This window comes from Mirounga leonina, unplaced genomic scaffold (assembly GCF_011800145.1).
Source record: "Mirounga leonina isolate KUSES-001 unplaced genomic scaffold, KU_Mleo_1.0 Mir_171, whole genome shotgun sequence".
In the NCBI taxonomy this organism is placed as follows: domain Eukaryota; kingdom Metazoa; phylum Chordata; class Mammalia; order Carnivora; family Phocidae; genus Mirounga; species Mirounga leonina.
Genome location: NW_023270436.1, coordinates 15,960,165 through 15,982,486, shown reverse-complemented (window position 1 = coordinate 15,982,486; position 22,322 = coordinate 15,960,165). Strand labels below are relative to the sequence as shown.

General features: G+C 50.1%; 1 protein-coding gene across 3 annotated transcripts in view; it reads left to right on the top strand.

The window, feature by feature from the left end:
* Positions 1-22,322, top strand: part of PXN (paxillin) — a 47,719-nt gene that overhangs the window by 1,058 nt on the left and 24,339 nt on the right. The gene's annotated exons all lie outside the window — the stretch shown is intronic.

Genomic DNA, 22,322 nt, shown 5'->3' with positions numbered 1-22,322 from the left:
AAGGAGGACAGGATGCCCATAACAGAGTTTTACTGTTTTCATGTTATCAGAGCTCCCAAACTACTCTTTTCAGTCCAGTCTTGACCTGGTGTTAGGACAGGGAAAAGTATCTCCTGAAACCCGACACTAAACCCAAGGGGGTTCATGCCAGGGTTCTAGGAATGCCTTCAGTGACCTGAACCCTGGAGTGAGAGGATTCACTCTTCACTCCTCTCTCCCTCCCCTTCATGCCTGTAGCCAGAGGGCCTCTGAGCTGGGGAGGTATTGGGGGGGGGGGGTTAGTTTCTTCTCTGTAGGAGCCTTGTCTTCCCTCTCTGGACTGTGGGTGGCTTGTGTGACCACTGATGCTTTCTCTGTCCCAGGCTCTGAGGAGCAGATTCATCAGACAGCTCTGACTGGCCGCCCCCAAGCGCACAGGGCGCTAAGTTAAGACTGGCTATTTGTAGGTGCTGGACTTCCAAGGGGTCAGGGAGGAGGACCGCCAGCTTCCTTTTGCAAAAGATCAGGGCGCCGCCGAGAGATCCTGGTGCTGGGGATGGTGTGCAGTCCTGCCTGTTTTGCAGTGTGGTGGCTGCCAAGCATAGTTCTGCCTTTGGGTCAGCCTTGGCACCCATTTTTCTAACACACTTACGATTGGCGTGGCTTGCAGGCAGGTATTTTTTTCACATAAAAAATAAGCTGAGAGGAGACTGGGGGATGTTTTTTGAACCAGGATCTGAAAGTCTTGATGCTTTCCCAGCAGGAACTGAGGAGCAGAGTTACGGTTTCTAAAATGCTGATGTGTTTCTGTTGCTTTTCTACAGTCCCTTCCACACAGTAGTGTTTGAAGGTCTGAGAGAGTTTTGTAGAGTTTGCTGTTGGAGTCCAGAATTCCTCTTCTCTGACAGTCTTCCATTTAGGGCCAGGAAACTGAGTGAGTCTCGGGAAAAGAGTATACTGGCAGAGGGGACTGCAGGAATTGAAATTTGCTGTTTATGGAGTGCTTCCCCATACCTCAACTTGTCCCATCCTCCCTCACAGCAACCCTTTGTAAGAGCCCCTTACTTAGGGCCACTGCTCTCATTACTACCTGCCTTTTACAAATGGAGAAAACAGACTCAGAGAGGTTGATTCACTTGCCCAAGGCTGCACTGCCACGGAATGACCAAACCATGACTAGAAGCCCAGTCCTTGGCTCCTAGATCTGCAGCTCTCATGTACCAAGAGGTCTTTCTTCCCGAGGAGGGGGTGAGCAGCACGTGAAGGAGGGGTCGCAGGGGGTTGGTGGCTGCCGCCTGTAACTTCTGCCACCTTCCAGCACAGACTCTCCAGTTGTTCTGGGCTGCCTGACTTCCTTGGACCAAGCTCCCAGGAGGCCAGCCACGCCTGGCTGCCCCGGAGCCCCTGGGTGGGAGCAGTGGGGTGAGCAGGAAGGGGAGAGGAATTTGCCTCTGTGCTCAGGCCCCATCAGCTGCCTGGTTGGCTGCACCTCAGCTGTTTTCCTTAGTTAGGGTGGACACAAAGGCCAGGCCTCTTGTTTTTATTTTTCTCCTGAGAGTGCTCTCAGCTGTGAGCCTCCTGGTCCCTGAAACAGGGGAGAGTTTATGGTCTGTCCTGTGGCAAGGCTAGAGGCGGCAGAGTCTCTGCTGTGGCTTGGTTTTGGTTTTTTTTTTTTGGTCTTAAAAATTGGGGAACTCTTCCCTCCCCAAAGCGGCTAGTGACAGCCTCACTATGTGCTGTTTAATGAGTTACAAATTTATAGCTCTTTGGGCAGAAAAACAGAAACACTGCCCTTCTCTGTGTGTTCTCTCCTCTTTGTGCTGCAGGGGTGGTTGCTGGTGGCTTTTCCCATTACTGTTTAGATGCTGGTTTGGCCCAGAGTTCGCTCTGTTGAGTTCTGGCCGGAGTTTCCTGGACAGAGTTCCCACAACACTGAGATGCACTCTGATTACGGTTTCGGACCCAACTCCTCGCTCTCCCCTCGTTCATGTTCCTAGTGCTCTTGGGGGGGGGGGGGGCTGTGACCACAGCTGCGGTCCAATAAAGGTCACGTGTGCTTGATGGGAGACAGACATCGGACTCAGCACTTTAGGGGTATGATCACTGCCATTCCGAGAGGGAGGTGTTTTATCTCCGCTTTACACATGGGGAAATGAGCTCTGGGAGGTTCACTGGGGGAAGCTGGGGTTGGAACACAGACTGATCCAATTCCAGATCTAGTGAACTAAATCATAATAAGGTTAAGTGCTGGGTGAGGTGACTAACTGGGGGGTGAGCCATGGGCCTGCTGACTAATTGCTAGTTACCTTCAAAATTTGTGCCCTGGGGGGGGGGCCATCCCGAATAAACGGCCTCTATAGAGGTAAGGCGTGGGTCCAGTTCAGACCTTGATAGCTTTGCCTTCCCATCTCTTACAGGGGGAACAGCCAGCTGTTGGCAATGCCCAGTTGCTGCTAGAATCTGGACATGTCTTCTTTCGGCTTCTCAGCAGTCTTGACCCTCTGAAAAACAGTGCCTCATTGTCCTTAGGGGGAGTGCTAGGGGGGCAGGGGAGTTGCCTGGGGCATTCCGGGCTACGGAGCCTCCCTGTTTCCATGGAAAGTCCGGACTTTGGGCTTGCCTGTCTGTGGTGCCTCTGTGTGTTAGGCCAGGGTCAGGGCACCCAGCTGCTGGGCCCACGGCAGAGGCAGCCTGGGGAACGATGGTGCGTTCCGCGTCCGCGCCGGAGCTTCCCCTGGGCTATACACTAGCGAGGTGCAGAGCTGGGCTCCGAACCCGGGGTGTTTGGTTCTCAGGCAGGTGCGCTCTCCATTGTGCTAAGCTGCCTGCTGCTCCGTGTGGAGAGGTTCGGGTTGCTGGGGCCATAGCCCTGCCGCTGTGGGTTGGAGGTCTTCCAAGGGAGCCTCGCAGTATTCCCTCCAGTTTCCCCAGTGATGGCCATGCATTGAGAGGCTGGGTGGGTCTTTGGCTGGAGCGCCGCTCAGAAGGCCGGAGTTACTGCAGGGGTACTAAGCAGCGCCTGTCCCCCATATAACTCACCATGCGTGGAGTGTGCTGACCCTCCAAAGCTTCCTCGGGCCTTTACCTTGTTCCAAGGCCAGAGAGTTGAAAAACTCCTCCCGCCTCCACCTCATTGCAGCCCTTCCCTGGGTTGTCCTGGTCTCAGTGCTTCATTAATAATAACAAAGAGCTGTAGAACTCTTTCCCATAGTTTTTATTGAGCACTTAAACTGCGTACAGGCACTGTGCTGGGCACCTTACACGCATTGTTTCCCTGACTCATGTCGGCGATAGGAGGCACAGGTTCTATTATTATTACTACTGTCCATTTTACAGACGACGAAACTGAGGCACAGAGAGGGTTAGCCCCCTTACCCAAATTCTGTTAACTAGTGAGTGGCAGGGCTGGGGAGTGCAGAGTCGGGCTTGTAACCATTTTTACAGCTCTGTTCATGATGCTGGATTGGATCTCGCTTGCCTGTTGGTTTGGTTGTTTTCCATTTCTAGGATGCTAAAAATCTTTTCTGCCCCCTCCCCACAGTCTCCCCCATCCATCCTCTTCCTGTTCTCTGGGCTTCTTCCCTCTCCTTCGATCTTGCTCGGGATGGGCTGCTGGACACTGGTGGCAGAGGGCCTCCTGCTCAATGCCCTCCCATTCCCCATCCTCCCCCCCTTCAGTCACCTGTTCCCCTTGGGGCAGAGGGTAGTCCTCTGAGGTCCCTCTTCTACGCCTGGTTGGAATCGGAATCAAGCCCTCTATGCCCTTGGCCCATACAGATGTGCTCCTGTCTTCATTCAGGTGTTTGTATGTTGCCACCCCTGGAGCAGACCCATTTCCAGAGGAGGAAGTCTTTTAAGGTGGAGAATTGAGAGTGTCCTTTGGGAGGGAGAGAGGGCGAGAGAGAATTGGGCTGAGTTTTCCCAGAAACCTTGACAAAGCTCCTGATTAAAAGGGGTGTTCAGGAATTGTCTCCTCCCCAGGATAAGCCCAGAGCCTTCCCAGCCCCCAGGTCTACTTTGCCTCTTCAGTTGGGGGCCTGTTGGGAGTCACACATCTGGCCTGAAGCCTGCATTCACGTCCCGATAAAGCCTTCCAGCTAACGGATTGATTGCCTAACCAGTGGGACTCAGGGCTGGCCTCTCCAGGGAGGCCTTGGACGCTGGGCCGATGGCAGGCAGAACGTGTGGTTGGCCAGGCCCGGCAGAGCCCCCGGTGGCCAAGTTTTCCCTTAAAGATGGCCTTTTAATGCTTATTTCTTGTGTAATTGTGGTATTGTGGTTTTATGGGTGAATATTATCATTGTTAGGTGCAAGTTAAAAGTATTTGGGAGTAAAATGTCATGATGTCTGAAACTCAGTTTGAAATGATACAGTAAAAAAAAGGGGTGTATATATATATATATGGAGAGAGAGAGAGAAAGCCTGCAAACATGTGTGCCTGTTTATACAAAATGGCAAAATGTTAATGACTGAATCTAGGTAGAGGGTATGTGGGTGTTCATTGAAATGCTCTTTCAACTTCTCTGTGTGTTTAGACACTTTCATGATCAAAAGTTGGAAAAAAGTAAAACGTGGCTTATTCTAGAGCGGGCTCAGGGTTATTCAGCCAGGAGTGTACATAAGTGTCCACCTGTGACCCTCGGCCTCCTGGGACGCTGCGCCCCCGGTGGAAAGACTGGGTGGGCCGGCAGGAGCCAAGCAGGCCAGGGATGGTTAGGATCTATAACTCTCAGCTCGGGTTGGGGCACACAGCCACAATGACCCATGCAGTAAAAAGGACAGGGCCAGCCAGAGACAGCGAGCTTCCACAGTGCGGAGGCAGCCTCCGGGGTTATTTTGGGTGTGGTGACATTAATCAGACCAGGGTCAAGGCAAGGGAGATGCTGGGCTCTGGGCAGAGTTTGGAGAGGGTTGCCTGGGTGGGATGCGGAGCAAGGCTTTACAAAAGAATAGCCTCTGGGCAGCTGGAGCCTGGGGGAGGGGACGAAATGCCATTTGCCTCACATCATGAACCTCTTATCTGTGGCCAAAAGAACACCACTAGCCTGTGGGCAGCGTGGGCCAGAGTGGCCCCCAGGCTCTTGCTTGCAGCTCAGGTCTGGCCATCCAGCCTTCAGGCTCCCTCTCCTGGAATCCCCACTCCCAGGTCCCTCTTGTCTTGTTTTGTGCTGACTCAAAGCTGGGCCACTTGGGTCTCCCATCTGTTTGGGAGAAATAGCTGGATTCTGGCACCAGTGGCCCCCTTGGCTTTGAGGGCCTCGTGCCTACTAGGAACATTTTGGGCAGCCAGCAGGCTCTTTCTTGTAAGGGGAGCACTTCACGCGAGGGTCTGCTTTGAGACCCACGTCTGTCCGTCGGCCTGCAAGGACACAGAGGCTGGCCGCTTGGTGGGGATCAAGGGATCTTCCTAGTGCGGGCTCAGAGTGGTGTGCCATGGCCTTTCTCTGCCTGTTTGAAATGCAGCATGATGTGTGTTTTATGGGGGGGGAGGGGCGGTGCTGTGAGGAAGCTGTATGTAATTCTTGGCTGGGACTCAGGTAATTGTTTTAATGAAATGGAATGCAGCTTATTCAGAACTCACTTGGCAGAGACAGCCATGTTCTGTTCTGTTTTCTTGTTGGGGAGAGCAGGGCGCACATTTGCAGCTGTTTGAATAGTAGAGCCCTGGGTGAGCGTGAAGGTGGGCGGAAGGTTCTGGGGAGCTCTTTTCGGTTTAGCTCATGGATCCTCAGGCTGCTTGAGACACCTCTGGATAGCAGTCTGTGTATCCTTTTGAATAAGCCCTGGAGGGCCTTGCTCTCGACAAAAAATCCTGTTGAAACCAGGCTGTAAGATGGGCCTGCAACCTGCCCCCTGCATCGTTGGGAGTCCGCGGGCAACGAGGGGTGTGGGAGCTCCTGGCACACAGTGGATAGACCCTCCAAGGCTGTTCACCCACCCCACACGTCCCTCCACCTCAGCACCTTTTATGAGTGTCCCCCCTACCCCACCCCCCGTATATCCCATCAGCATAGACCTGACGTGGCCATCAGTGGGTCCCTTTTTCTTTTGGTTCCCTCTCTTTACCCATCTGCCCCTTCTAACTTCTTTGTCACGTCTTTACTTTGCTCCTTTTCTGTTTTTAACACAGCCTGGGCCATTCTTCCACGTTTTTTCTTTTGCTAAAAATGCATCCCACTCTTTAGTGGCCTATTTCCCCCTCCCTCCCTTGAGATCTGCTTCTCCACAGACCCCCCCCCCCCCCGCCCCAGCTTCCTTCCCCACTTCCTTCTTGAATCCCTCTGTGGGGGCCCACCTCTGTGTTATTCCAAAGGCTTCTGCTGGCTCCCTGTTTTGCTCCTAGGTACCTAGGTCAATTTATCTACTTGCGTGATCTCTTTTTTCACTTGTGTGCCTGCGACTCCTAAATTTATATTTCCACCCCTGACGTGGATTCTATTGTCCAGATTCTTCCGGCCTGCACGCCAGCAAAGACCCAGCTCATTTCCTCCTCACTCTCTCTTCGTGGCCTCAGGCATTGTCTGCTCTCTCTGATTGTCCCCTCTCTTCTCTTGGCCTATGTGACATCATGGGCCTTTGCTCAACACTTTGAGATTTAGACAACATTTTCTTGTGCTTCATCATTGTTGATATGATTCTGACCACAATTCTTTGGGTTGGGTGCTAGTTTACCCCATTTTGCAGATGAGGAAGCTAAACTGCAGCTCCAGGGACTTAGGGACACACCCGGTGTCACCCAGATCCTGATGCAAGAGCTTGACCTGAGTGTCACCTTAGACCCTCTGGCACCAAACCCATTCTCTTTTTGGTTCTTCATACTGGAACCACAGGTTGGATTTGGCCTGAAGACCCATGTTGCTTGGCCTTCATGGTATTTAAAAATATTCCAAATTACTGTTGGATCCTTAAACAACAAGGGTTTCAACTGTGTGGGTCCACTTATATGTGGTTTTTTAAAAAAATAAATACAGTATAGGGCGCCTGGGTGGCTCAGTCGTTAAGCATCTGCCTTCGGCTCGGGTCATGATCCCAGGGTCCTGGGATCGAGCCCTGCATCGGGCTCCCTGCTCAGCGGGAAGCCTGCTTCTCCCTCTCCCACTCCCCCAGCTTGTGCTCCCTCTCTCGCTGTCTCTCTCTCTGTCAAATAAATAAATAAAAATCTTAAAAAAAAAATAAATAAATACACTATAGTTTTGTCAATGCATTTTCTGTTCCTTATGATTTCCTTAACGTTTTCTTTTCTCTAGCTTACTCTGTTCTAAGAATATAATATGTAATATACAAAATATGTGCATAAAATATAATATACATACAAAATACGTTTTCATCGACTGTTTATATTATCAGTAAGTCTTCTGGTCAACAGCAAGCTATTAGCCGCTACATTTTGGGGGACTCAAAAGTTATATGTGGATTTTCATAACTTGACTGACAGAAGCCACTTATTAAAATGTTGATATTATTAAAAAAAAGAAGTTGGGAGTGACTGGGTGGCTCAGTCGTTGGGCGTCTGCCTTCAGCTCAGGTCATGATCAAGCCCCGCCTTGGGCTCCCTGCTCGGCAGGAAGCCTGCTTCTCCCTCTCCCACTCCCCCTGCTTTGCGTTCCCTCTCTCTGTCAAAATAAATAAAAAAATAAAATAAAATAAAATAAAATAAGTTATATGTAGATCTTCAACTTCTCAGGGAGTCAGTGCCCTTAACCCCTGTGTTGTTCAACGGTCAACCGTGGTTGCCGACATTTAAAACATTAGGAGTTACACATATAAATCCGTACGGTGTCTCTTTTGAAGAAATCAGTTGGCTGCCTTGGCTGCTCGTCCTCCAAGGCACCACTGGGTTGGCCTCAATAGCTCTAGCCCTCTCGTTGGTCATCTCCGTTGGCCTGCAGTGGGCCTGCTTGGGGAGGTTCTTAGAATGCTCTCTCTCTGCCCCATGTTTATGGCAAATACATACTTGCTAAATCTAGGGGATTTCTTTTCAAGATTTTCAGGATTTTATTTATTTATTTATTTATTAAAAAAGTAATCTTTACACCCAATGTGGGGCTCGAACTCACAACCCCGAGACCCAAGTGTTGCATACTCCACTGGCTGAGCCAGCCAGGCGTCCCATCTAGGGGCTTTCCTAAGCTTCATTCTCTGTGTTAGATATGACTTCTGACCACTCCAAGCACTTAGCTTTGCCTAGAGTCTGGATCTTTTTTTTTTTTTTTTTAAAGATTTATTTATTTATTTGACAGAGAGAGAGAGAGAGAGAGAGAGGCAGACACAGAGAAAGCACAAGCAGGGGAAGCAGCAGAGGGAGAAGCAGGCTCTCCGCTGAGCAGGGAGCCTGATACTGGGCTCGATCCCAGGACCCTGAGATCATGACCTGAGCCGAAGGCAGACGCTTATCGACTGAGCCACCCAGGTGCCCCTAGAGTCTGGATCTTGGTCAAAGTTGCCGAAAATTGCCTCCTTCCGTGTCTGTCTCCCCTCCCCCTCCTCCTCTAAGATCTCTGCAGCGGCTGCCTTGAGGCGGCTTTTTTCTGGTTCAAACCAGCCAACCTCTTGACCCTCCCACTTCAGTATAATGTAAATTGGGCTTCTTTCCTTTTGTCTCCCCCTCTGCCCTGTAGGCCCCTTGAAGACAGGGGTCTTATCTGCCTTTCAAGCTTCCCTAAGTGCCAAGTTCAGCTCAGTTCTCTGCAGTTGCTTAATACATATTTGATGGTGGTTGATGATTAAGTGGGTTTGAACTGCGGACACCCACCATGATGCCAGACCTCCAGCAAACCTCTTCCTCTGCTGGAGAATCCAAGCAGGCGACCGTTTGGGTTATAGGTTGGTGGGGAGGCCGCATAGTGCTGCGGACAGAACACAGGCTCTGACATCAGCCCTCCTGGGTCTGTATCATTGCTGCCACTTGCTGACTGCATGACCCTGGCAGGTCACCTTACACCCTTAGCCTCAGTGAAACAGGCACACTTCTAGAAGTGCTTTAAAGTACTCAATAAGGGGGTGGGCCCCTGGGTGGCTCAGTTGGTTAAGTGTCTGACTTTTGCTTTTGGCTCCGGTCATGATCTCAGGGTTGTGAGATTGAGCCCCGTGTCAGGCTCTGTGCTCAGCGGGGAATCTGCTTGAGATTCCCACCCCCCTCAAATAAATCAATCTTAAAAATAAAGTACCCAATAAATGTTGATGGTTGTTATTATCATTCCTGCTTGGAATAATCGAAACACTGCTTGGGGGCCTTGGCTTTCTCTACATTTGATCTTAGCCAAAAGGCCAAGAAGCGATGGCCTTGGCCTTCTCTGTCACCTCTCCACTTGACCAGTCTGCTGCCTGTGTTTGCTGTGGCCTTGGTGGCAAACATGTGTTTATTTTTAATTTTTAATTTTTTTTTACTTTTCCCCAGTGTTGAATAGTAGTGGGTAAAGAGGACAGGTGGCAAACATTTAGTGCACATGAGCCTGGTTGACCATTTAGCTGAGCCTGAGGGAGGAATCAGACTTGGGTTATCTCCTGGGAGGATGTGATTTGGGACTCTCATGGCCCTGTGGGGTAGAGAGTTTGGGGGTGCAACTCTGCAGATGAAATGGTTGTCCCCTAGTGCTGGTGTTATTAAGTTGGGTTTTGGTTGTAAGATGTTGCATTTCCCCAGAGCCTCTTTGGTGGCTTTGAGGAGGAAGTGACTGGGGAAAGAGGTCTCTCAGTGGCTTGGTTTATACCAACTGCTCATCTAACACTAACGTATGAGAGTTGCCACAGAGAGCGGCCCTGGGATCCACTTCCGGTTCAGTACTGGGCTTCTCCCAGAACCCACAGGCCTTCCTCTGGTCAAGGAAGGCTGTGAACGATGCTCCATGACATCTCTAAAGCCTCACGGGATGGGTCTAGGCCACTGAGGCTCCTAGTAGCAGGAAGGAAAGGGAGAGTTTGGTTTTCTGGACCATAAACTGAGGTTTTTGTCAGTTGAGTGAACCCAGCTAATAGCAAGAAGCTGGCCCAGTGGCTGGGCTGCCCTGCCTGCCTCTGGGACTTTTTAGGGGCAGTGAATCTGTTAGGTCAGCCCTCAACTTCGTGGGGAGGTAGAAGTGGTTCAGAGAGTCCTGGCCAGGCTTTTCCTCGCTCTCTGTTTCCAGGAACATTCCTCTTCCTTAGGTGGAAATGGGAGTGTCCCATGGCCTGCACTTGGTTTCCTCTGGATTTGCCATCCTCCACCCCTGGACTCCTGGCCTGGCTGACCCACTAGGGTGGTTTCTCATCACTGCTGAAGTCCAGGACAGCCAAGTCGGCCTGGCTCTTCTGGGGTGGGCTTGAAGGAGAGGCCGTGCCTCAGAGACCCGACGTGGCTACCCTGCTGGGCTTGCTTGGTCACATGTTGCCTGTCTTGGCGCCGTGAGTGATGTGTGGCTTCCTCACCCTTCCTTAGTAGAGTCAGCCTAGCTGCACCCTTGGGGTGAGCTGCTGGGTAGCGTGGTGGCCTCATTTCCTCCCTGCCTCACCAGCTCAGATGGCCTCTTCTGTGTCCTGAACTTTCCAAGAATTTCTGCCCCTTTTTTCTCTTCGGAAGTCAGTACTTGAAGTCTTTTTGCCTGCCTGAGGCATCCACGCCGGAAACAAGCTGGGGAAAGAAGAGAAGTGTCACCTGGAGGCGGTTGTCACAGCTTCCTGTGGTCACTTGTGGTCATCTGCTTCCAAACATCCTGTTTGCGCCCCGAGAGCAGCAGGAATGCTGACCTGGAGATAGCTGTTCTCTGCCTGACCTCGTTCAGAGGCATGGGGGCCAGGGGTGTCACAGTCCATCTGTCCCCCTGGGACCCTTGGTTTGCTGGTCACTGGCTGTTGATGGTGTTGCTGGTTGCAGCTCCTTTTGGCATCTCTGGCTTGGACATCATCTCTACTCTGCCCTTCCTCTCCTCCCTTGCTGCTTCTGCCTGTGAGATTTGTCCTCTGAATGTTCTGTTGGGTGTGATGAGTCAGCGCTCCCCTTTCTGTGGTTCTGGACCCATCTAGTCTTCCTTAGACGCCTCCCTACACTGACAGAGCTGGAAGAAGTCTTAGGATATCCCCTACGGGTGTGTGTGTGTGGGGGGTCTCCAGCCCATTACCTTCCTCAGTCAGAGTGACGCACTTCTTATCAGTTTCTATATTGGATTTTTATCAAAGACTGCAATTGCACAAGGAGCTTTGAGGCTTTTTAAAACATTGAAAATAACAGTGTAAAAACATTTGAAAATCACAAGGTTCAATCCACGCCTGTTATAGGTGGGCAAGCCCGAAGCCCTCTGAGGAGAAAGCACTTGCCCAGAACACTCCGTAGTAGAGCAGAACTGTGTTTTTTCCTCTTTCTTACCCTTTTTGAGGAATATGTAGGGTCCTGGTTTTCTTCATTTCTAGAACTACACACCTGCCACAGTGTAGCCTGAAGCTTGTTTTTCTCTAGGGACCTTTCTCCTGTCATTTTGTATCTGATACTGTTACTTTTGTAAAAAGTTTTTATGTCAAAAAGATACATGCTTATTACAAAAATTTTAAACTTTTTTTTTTTTTTAAAGATTTTATTTAACAGAGGCAGAGATAGCGAGAGCAGGAACACAAGCAGGGGTAGTGGGCGAGGGAGAAGCAGGCTTCCCTTGGAGCAGGGAGCCCGATGCGGGGCTCGATCATGACCCGAGCCGAAGGCAGACGCTTAACGACTGAGCCACCCAGGCGCCCTACAAAAATTTTAAAAAGGCATAAGAGAGAAAATGTTTGCCCTTTCCCCAGCAGGGGTAACTAGTAATATTGTTAACAGTTTGGTGTGTATCTTTCCCAACCATTTTCTGTACATTTATAAATGCGTAAGCACCCAGATGATATACATACCCTTCACTGTGTTGTTGTTTTTTTTTTAAATAAAGTGAAACTCATGAAATGCCTGGGTGGCTCAGTCGGTTAAGTGGCTGCCTTCGGCTCAGGTCATGATCCCAGCGTCCCGGGATCGAGTCCCACATCGGGTTCCTTGCTCAGCAGGGAGCCTGCTTCTCCCTCTGCCTGCCTCTCTCCCTGCTCGTGTTCTCTCTCTCTCTGACAAATAAATAAATAAAATCTTTAAAAAAAAAAAAAGTGAAATTCACATAACATACAAGTGACCATTTTATTTTATTATTTTTTAAATTAAAGGTTTTATTTATATTTTGGAGAGAGAGAGCACAGGTGGGGAAGGCATGGCAGAGGGAGAGGGAGAAGCAGACTCCTCACTGAGCGTGGAGCCCGATGGGGGGGCTTGACGACCCTGAGATCATGATCAAGAGTTAACCCACTGAGCCACCCAGCTGCCCCTAGAATATTTTCATCACCCCCAGAGGAGTCCCCGTACCCATTCAGCAGTCTTTCCCCCTTGCCACCTCCCCCAACTCCTGGTGATCACTAATCTGCTTTCTGTCTCTATGGATTTGCCTATTCTGGATGTTTCATATAAGTGGAATTTTATGGTATGTGGCCTTTTGTGATTGGCTTCTTTCATTCAGCATACTGTTTTTGAGGTTCATCCATGTTCTAGCATAAATCAGTACTTCATTCCTTTTTATGGCTGCATAATATTACATTGTATGTCTGTATACTGCAGTTTGTTTATTCATTTGTCAATGGATGGATGTTTGGGTGGTTTCCACATTTTGGCTGTTGTGAATAGTATTGCTGTGACCATTTGTGTTCAAGTTTTTATTTGCATACCTGTTTTCAGTTTTTTGTTGTTCTTTATGTCTCTTCACTGCTTGTAAAGTTTATTTTTCTATATTGTTGTAAATGCCTAATAAAAGACTAATCATATTCATGTTTTTTTTTTTTTTGAGGGGAAAGAGAGGGAGAATCTTTTTTTTTTTTTTTCCTGAGAGAGAGTGTGTGAGGGGGGCGGGAGGGGCAGAGGGAGAGAGAATTTTAACAGGCTTCACACCCAGGGCAGAACCCCACACAGGCTCAATCTTATGACCCTGAGATCATGACCTGAGCGGAAATCAAGAGTCAGCCGCTTAACCGACTGAGCCACCCAGGCGCCCCATTTTACTTTTAATATTTAACTGTCTTTTTCCTGATTATCAATGTTATTATACATGTTCATTGTAGAAAACTTGAAAACTGCAAGGGTGCCTGGCTGGCTCAGTCAGTAGAGCATGTGACCCTTGATCTCAGGGTTGTGAATTTGAGCCCCACGTTGGGTGTGGAGCCTACTTTAAAAAAAAAAAGGCTACAGAGATGCAAAGAAGGAAATGATGAAAACTCACAGAGATAATCCGAGAGAACCACAATTAATATTTTAGTGCATTTCTGTAAAATCTTCTCAGCGCATATATATTTACATAATTGAATAATTGCCACCATTACTATAATGTTTACCCTGTGCTAGACATTGTTCTAAGTGCCTTACTTGCATTATTTCCCCTTCATAATGACCTTACAAAGTAGGTATTCTTGTGGATGCCAGTGACGCACAGTGAAGGTAAGGGATTTGCCTGAGGGGAACTCAGCGTCCCGGGATCGGTATGTGGTGGAGCCAGGGTTGGAATCTGGAGGCTGCTTTAGCCCACTGTGTCCCATCCAGGCCCTTTGGTTAGACTTTCTTTCTTTCTTTCTTTTCTTTTTTTTTTTTTTTTAGATTTATTTATTTGAGAGAGCATGAGCAGGAGGAGCAGAGGGAGAGGGAGAGAGAATCTCAAGCAGACTCCACGCTGAGCTGGGCTCACAACCATGAGATCAGGCCCTGAGCCTAAACCAAGAGTCAGAGGCTGAGCCACCCTGCACCCTTAGACTCCATTCTGATTCCTACTCAGTGATGCCACTGAGGGCCACTAGAGAGGTAGGAGGAAAGGAGTCAGGCTGGTGTGCACGTACGTGTGCTTTCCTGCACGTGTGCGTGTGTATCCTGTATATGTGGATCACAGTGTGCTTTGGAGTGTGGTAACTGAGAAAATGATCAACCAGTTGCATGGGGGGTGGTGGTGTTGAACCCTGACCCCCATCAGATTTGTCAGGGATTGAAAGCCACTGGGGAGTGTGATGTGAACTGAAGTGCCTCCCTCCCTCTGGGGGAGGTTTGTGGACCCAGCAAAAGGAGGGGAGCCTTTCCTACTCTATGGCCACCCCTCCACCCTTTTGCTGTGGTGAGCAAAGGCCTGGGATCTCTTGTGCTCCTCAGACCAGCACTTTGTTGGCTCTATGTCTTGGTACTTTTCAGCTCTTGGATCATTTTCTTAGGTCTTCCTCTGGCTTCCTTTTGAAGGGCTTTTTCTCAATTATTGGTCTTTCTCAGTTAAAGAATTGAAATCTCCATGCACAATTGTGGATTTGTTTCTTTTTCCTTTCAGTTCTTTTTTTTTAAATTAAGATTTTATTTATTTATTTATTTATTTATTTATTTATTTATTTATTTATTTATTTATCAGGGACAGAGAGAGAGCTCACAAACATAAGCAGGGGGAGCGGCAGGCAGAGGGAGAAACAGGCTCTCCACTGATCAAGGACCCTGATTCGGGAGTCAGTCCCAGGACCCTGGGATCATGACCTGAGCTGAAGGCAGATGTTTAACCGACTGAGCCACTGAGACGTCCCCTTTTTCCTTTCCATTCTGTCCATTTTCCCTTCATCTAGTTTGAAGGTCTGTATGCATTTAGGACTGTTACATGTTCATGATGAATTAACCTTTTATCATTATGAAATGTCCTTTTTTATCTCTGGTAGTATTCTTGCTTAGAAGTCTACCTCATCTGATAGTAACAGAACCAATCCAACTTTCTTGGTATTAGTGTGGTATATTTTCTCCATTGTTTTGTGCATAGCAAACTGGTAAGAACTGTTTATCTGTGTCTTTATAATTAAAGTGTTTCATATAGATAGCATATATGGAATCTTGCATTTTTATCCAGTCGTACAATCTCTACTTTTTAATTGAGGTAGAGATTTAATTGATCTAATTATATGGAATTTTCTGACATTTACAGTAATTATCAACATGATTGGGTTTATTGTTTCTTTTGGTTTTTTTTGTTTTTGTTTTTGTTTGTTTTTTTTCTTGGTGGGCAGCAAAGCAAGGTTTACGAGTAATAGCAAAGTGATAGAACAAAGCTCCCAAGGAGGGAGGGGACCTGAGAGGGTTGCCCAATATGCTTGGGTTTAAATCTATCATTTTGCCATGTTTTCTATTTATACCATCTGTTTGTTTGTTTATTTATTTATTTCAAGTAAGCTCTGTGCCAGCGTGGGGCTTGAACTCACAACCCCAAGATCAAGAATCAGATGCTCTACCTGCTGAGCCATCCAGTTGCCCCTCTACCATCTGTTCTTTATTCTTCTTTTCCTGTCTTCTTTTGGATTCACTGAGTATTTGTTAGGATTCCGTTGACTCTCCACTGTTGGCTTATTTCGCCATACTTCACTGGTTTGACCTTTTTAGTGGTTGCTGTTTGGTTTACAGGTACGGCTGGTCACCGTCTACCATCAGGTCGTGTAATACCATTTCACATACAACATAAGACCTGACAGCGGTTTATTTAATTAATTAATTAATTAATTTATTTATTTATTTTTAAAGATTTTATTTATTTTTTTGACAGAGAGAGACACAGTCAGAGAGGGAACACAAGCAGGGGGAGTGGGAGAGGGAGAAGCAGGCTTCCCGCGGAGCAAGGAGCCCGATGCGGGACTCGATCCCAGGACCCCGGGATCATGACCTGAGCCGAAGGCAGACGCTTAACCGATTGAGCCACTCAGGCGCCCCCTGACAGCGGTTTATTTCCACTTCCCTTTCTTGTCCTTTGTGTTACTGTTGTCCTAAGTTTTATTTCTATATGTATTATAGAGCTCACACTATATTGTTAGGCAAATTTATTTTCTGATTCTCTCTGTTCCTTTATAAACAGGGCCTTTTAAAACTGAAGGAAATTAATAAAAAATGTTTGCAAAACATTTCTTTTTTTCCCTCCCTCTCCCTTTTCAAAAACTTGTCTTTCTCTGGCTAGTTTTCCCTGCCCGTGGAGCTTCCCTCAGCATCGCTGTCTTCTGGGTATGCTTTGTGGTTCAGCTCCTCTGTGGCTCGGTCATGATAATCAATGATGCTATCAGCCACTCCAGGCTCCAGAGCCCGTGGCTGGTGTTGCTAACACGTTCCAGTGGCACCGTTTCAGAAAACCTCACATTCCAGCTTATGTCTCCTGCCTCCCCTGCCCCATGGGGAGAGGTGTGACAAGATGAGATCTGCGGGGCGCTAGGGCTGCCATTCTCCCTTTTCTTTCTTGCCCTGTCGCTTGCTAATGAATGCCCCTCCTCCTCTTCCTCCAGCACCAAGTGAAAGTGCCACCTAGTCCCAGGGCCTGGCTCTGCCTGGGTTATGCAGACTCCCTCTGGGTGCCTTCTTCCTGGGAGCAGCTCACATCACCGACTCGACCCCCCCCCCCACCATGGAAGAAGCTAGACAGGCATACAGTGAGTTTAAATCTTGGGTTATGCAGACTCCCTCTGGGTGCCTCCCTCCTGGGAGCAGATCACATCACCGACTCGAACCCCCCCCCCCCCCCCCCCCCACCCACCCCGGCATCCAGTGAGTTTAAATCTTAAGTACCCACAAAGGGCTGCTCTGCTCCGGCCACAAAATCTTGTGGCGTGTTCCTTTTTCTTTTTTTTTTAAGGGTGAGCGTGGTGCTGTTTGGGGAGGTGGTGGTAACTAGATCACTGTAGAGGGAAATTTCCTGGGTGAGAAGAATAGAGCGGCTTGGGCCCTGTGCGCATGTGTCGCTTACCCTTCCCATGCTTTGTGTGTAGTGAGTGCTCACTGGGGCCTGGAAGGAGCACAGACTGAAGTGGTGGGGCAGGTCTCTGCCAGGCATGGGCTTGGCAGGGTCATTCATTCGTTTAGCACTTGTCCGCAGAGCACCCGTTATGTCCTAGGCTCTGCTCAATGCGAGGAGGTGAAGATGGGTAAAGACACAGTTCTTGTCCTCATTGAGCTCTCACAGGCTGGTGGGACATGGACACTCAGGCAGATGGTTCTTACCAGTTGGAGGATACATGCTCTCATAGGGGAAGTGCATGGTGCTTTGGGAAATCAAAGGAGAGGGGCCTTGAACCCTGTGCAGGGAATGTGGTTGGGGAGGGCTTTTGGAGGAAATGGTACCCTAAGCTCACTCTTTGTTGTGTGTTTATTTTAATTGGAATGCTGACATTTATAAAAGGCCCAAACCTTCATCTTTTAAATAGATACCATTCCATAATAAGATTTGGGAATTTCTTACAGAAGAGGGCCCCATCATAAAAACCACACATCCCTTTTTTTTAGGTAGGCAAAGCAGATCTTTTTTATCCTCATGTTGTAGGAGAGGAAACTGAAGTGTGATGAGTCTCAAGGGATATGAAAGGATTGAGCATGGTAAAGAAGATAGGAGGGTGGTCTAGGTTCAGGGAACAGCGCGTGCAGAGGGCTGGAGGGAGGAGGCTTTTGTGTGTGTGTGCTAAGTTTGTTGGCTATGATTTGGCACCCTGTGCCCTCCCAGTTGATCTTACAAACTAATCAGTCTGAGCTGCAAGGCCCAGGACAGTCACTAGCCTTTGCTTCCTCAGTGGGATGATCTTTTGGGGTGGCTTTGGTATGACGGCTGAGGTGGGGCCATCTCTGGGGCTTCTTTTATCCTCAGGGCAGATGTTGAGCTCTTTCTGTGCTGGGGCCCTGGGCCAGTTTGGACGGGCATTTCCCCGAGAGTTTGGGGCCTGAGATTTCATCCTGGGCTCACTGGCCCCAGTGGTGAGCCCACGTGCTCACATGGCAGGAAGGACCTGGTTCCAATGATAACGCTCTTAGCCTGGTCCCTCTTCCGGAGGGAGGCTGTTGGGGGATGGAGCTACCTTTGTATTTGGATTTCAGGGCAGACTTCACCAAAAGAGTGGGCCAAGGAAGGGAGCCCATAGTATTCCTGGGCACTCTGAGGACCCCCAGAGCAGACTGCCTGTAGTTTACAGCTCCCGCGAGGCCCGGCGGGGAGAACTCCTTGATTTCAAAGGAAGAGCAAACTGGAGAGGCCATACTGTATCATTTCCTAAATAGCTACCTTCTGGGCCCCTATGAGACTCATAGGTGACGTGGCCAAGGGAAAAGTAAGTCCCTCGGGCCTGGCTCTGTGGCCCTGTGTCCTGCCTGTCTTCGATTGCTGACCCTTCCCTGCTCCTTCCTGACCTCGCCCTGCTCCTTCTCCTGACCTGCAGTCTCATCTGTTGGATGTTCCAGCCTCCCACAGGAAACAAATGTGGGATGCCTCTGTTCCTCCCTCTTTCTCAGCCACTCCATTGCCAGGTCTCGTTGATTTTACCTAGTTTTATCTAGAGCATTGCTCCAGTTGAGCCCCCCTCCCTCCCTTCTCTGCTACACATGCTGTCTGAGTGATCCAGAATGCAAGCCTGGTCCTGCCTTCCCTGTTCCCTGCCCATAGTCTTGCGTGGCTTGCCCTTCTAAGTCCAGATTCCACAACAGGCCCTGGGTCCTTGACTCCTCTTCCACCAAGCTGAGACTTGTACTCTGAGCTCCAGCCCCCTCTGTCTGCCAGGCTGTTTCTCACCTCTGCCTCTGCTCCTCCATCTGCCGGAAAGCCCCTCCTTCCTTCTCCCCCTGCTTGGATTATGATGGTCTCCCACCAGTTAGTGCTTCCCAGGGATAGACACCGTATCTTTGTCTCTCCAGTGCTCAGCATGGCACCTGTGCATAGTACTTGTTCGTGGACATTATTGGGGCCACCACTGGTAAAGATGAGGGATGGAGGAACTGGAGGAGGCAGGTGGGACTGGTATGCAGAGCTCACCCATTTTCAAGGTTAACCTTGGATACCCAAGTGGGGCTTCCCCTGCCTGTTTCGTGCCTTCTGACTGGTGGCATCTTTGCTGGAGAGGAGTGCGTGTGCTGCCTGGGTCAGGGCCCAGCAAGGCTCCTTCCGGAATCTGTACCTGGGATTGAGGTGGAGCTGAGGCTGCTTCAGCCCTGGCAGTCAGACTTGCCTTCCAAGGACCTGACAGTGAGTTGCAGGCATAGAGCGGCCACTCACTGGTATCACCTCAGTGGTATCACCTTTGTGGATTCCCGACCCCTTTGGACCATGACTATTATGAGCTGTCTCCCAAGAGTAATGCTGTGGGGACGCGCACAAGACGTTTTGTGTGTTATTTCAGGTGGTCTGCACATCCCTTGGAGGGTTATCCGTGGGCGTCAGGTTCAGAGGGAGCAAGGTTAAGCTCCTTTGCTGTGGGGGCTCTCTGCCTCTGTCACCCTGGAAGGGGGAACGAGAAGTCCCTTTGCCCCATAAGTGGGGTGCTGAAATGAGTCAGCAGGAGGAGGGGGGATGCGGGGCCAGGTGCAGGCCACACCGAGCAGGCAAGCACTTGTCATGCCTGACACTCAGGGTGCCTGGAGCAAGTCCAGGGCGGGCTTGTGTCGGTGCTTTTCCAAAGGCTGAGCTCTCTGGCTGAGTTAGAAGTTAGAGCCCTTAGATGGGCATGTGTAGCAGGGACTACCCCGGCCCGTCTCGGGCCTCCTTCCTCGGAGCTTGGATTGTGGGAGCAGATGGCACCGTGGGGCCGGAAGTTCGGACTTTGGACTGGACTCCCGGGAGGACCAGCAGTGAGTACCCTTCCTGCTGTTGGCTTTGTGCACTGAGCTCCCCATGCCCTGAGCACAGGGCACTCCAGGTGCTCCCACTTGGCAAGTCCTTGAACTCGGGGATGGCTCTGTAGCCAGGGAGAGAGATCACTGTTTTGGTTGGGTCCTGCACAAGCCTGTCAGCTTTTTAGCCAAGATCTCCTTGTTGGTAGAGACCAGTGATCGGTCCTGGTGTATTAACAACTGGATCTGGGGGCACTGTGTGGTGGAGTTGGGCTGCCCGCCTGACACCTTTCAGAGCACCTTCTCTGCGATTGCTCATGGCTTGTAGCGCTGGGTGCTATCTCTCACCTGCTCAGGTGGGGCAGTCAGGGATGTCAGCTTTATGGGTGGGACAGCCACTCGGCCCCCATCTGTCATCTGCTGTGACCTGGTGAGGTAGGCACAAAGGATATGTACTGACTGTGTGCTTGTGATATGCCAGATAGGCTTTCTATTCATTATCTAAGTTCTTCCTCCAAATGACTTGAGTGAGGCTTGGGGATTCCACATCCGCATGATGTAAGGGGCTGTGGTTACGCCGGTCCTATAGATAAGGGAACTGGGCTCAAAGAGGTGCCGGGCTAGCAAGGGGCAGAGCTGGGACTTGAACTGAAGTTGTTCAGCTGCAAAACCCACACTACGTTGTGTTGCAAACTCACATACCTGCTGAGGCCAGGTAGGTGCTGTGTGTGGATGAAGTGGGCCAAAGGAGAAAGCTAGATTTCATGCTGCAGCCAATGGTGACCCTGCAGGAGAGTAGACCGGTATTGCTAGCTCTTCTGACTCGCTCCCAGAAAGCCAGAAATCCTGGCTTTCAAGTGAAATCTCTGGATTTCTTAAGACAAACTTGGATTTCTTAAAAAGCATAACCACATTCATCGGCGAGTGGGGTGCAGCCTGCAGGCCCCGGGCTGGTGGCCTTCGCTGTATTCTCTGTTGTCTCCCTGAGCCCCCCTTCCCCCTCATCCTGGAAGGAGAAGAATCAGAGTTCATTGCTGAAAGAGATCTTGGAAGATTGATCTGGGCCAACCCTTAGCCCTTTATGATGCCTATTTCACCAGGAAGATAGGGAGGTCTGGAGAGGTAAGGAACTGTGAAATCTGGCTCCCGGCTCAGCAGGGAGTCTGCTTCTCCCTCAGACCCTCTCCCCTCTCATGCTCTCTCTCTCATGCTCTCTCTCAAAAAAAAAAATAAAATCTTTAAAAAAAGGAACTGAGGGGCGCCTGGGTGGCTCAGTCGTTAAGCGTCTGCCTTCAGCTCAGGTCATGGTCCCAGAGTCCTGGGATCGAGCCCCGTGTCGGGCTCCCTGCTCCGCAGGAAGCCTGCTTCTCCCTCTCCCACTCTCCCTGCTTGTGTTCCCTCTCTCGCTGTGTCTCTCTCTGTCAAATAAATAAAATCTTTAAAAAAAAAAAAAAAAAAGATTTGTCCCTGTCACGTGGAAGCTGGAGTTACTGTTCATAGTCCGTGAGATTTGACATCTCTCATCTCTCTTCGTACCTCAACTTGGTTTGGAGTAAGAACGTGGAATGGGGCCAGGCACCCCCTTTGTTTGCAGGCAACCCCCACCCCAACCAAGGGACAGTGCCCATGGAGGAAGACACTGCAGTCTGGGGCACAACAGGGCGGGGTGGGTGGGGACCGAGGCTTCCACTTTTGGAAAGGAGAAACAGTGGTGTGAGAGAGGGCAGTGCGAGGGTGGTGTTTGATCACTCGCTGACTTGCTCGGTGACCAGTTCCTTTCTGGTTACCGAGGTAGACAGGAGGAAGGGCAGCAGCCTTCACTGGCAGGCTTGTTCAGGTCAGAGGGTGTCAGGTCAACCATGAGGCTCCCTGGTTCCCCAGACATTTGTTCGGGAACAGAAGCGCAGGATTTCTTGCCAGGTCCATCCTCGGGAAGTTTAGACCAAGGGCGTCTGGGGCAGCTGTACCCCCTGGTGCACGGCACACTGCCAGGCGCAGGGCAGGTACTGCGAGTAAAGAACGGCGGGGCTCGATGCTCCTGGGTCATGCTGGCCTGCCCCCTGCCCCAGGTGGGCCTTCCCTGTGGCCCCTCAGAGTGAGCAAGCATTCCCTGCCAACACTGTAGAGCCTGGCGTCCAGGGGAGTGAATGATAAAAATGGTCTACCTGAACAGTCCCCCAAATCTTCCCTTCAGACCGTTGTTTCTATTAGAAGACATTCCCTATGGTTCACATCCAGCTTCCAAGAAAACTTTTGGAATATAATGTGTATGTACACTGGAGACTTCCTGTGTGATGTTTTGGGCATTATGGCCGCCGGGCACTGCAGTTGCCATCTGCCCTGGCTCTGCTGGGTTGGATTCCCAGGGCTTCAGAGTGTCTCCTGCAATAAAATCCAAATCAGCACTGGGGTGGATACTTTCCCCTCGTCCGCATCAGTGTCCTGGTGTAACCACCTGGGCCTGGTGGAGGGAGGCCAGCCATGCCAAGTCAAGCTGGAGCCGTGGGACCCTTTGCTGCATGAGCCCCGGGGCACAGAGTCTTGGTGTTCACTTGGTCGTTGTCTCAGCTCTGGGGTTGGTGGGCTTCTTGCAGGCAGACTACAGGGTCTTACTTTGGTTCTGTTCCCACCCTGTCCTACTCTGCACCCTCATGTCCTTACATGTGAGCTCTGCCAGCGAGGCTGACAGCCCAGACGTCTCCCTGAATGCTTTTTGCTTCTGGCAAGTCCATCTTTCCTGCCTTCTTTT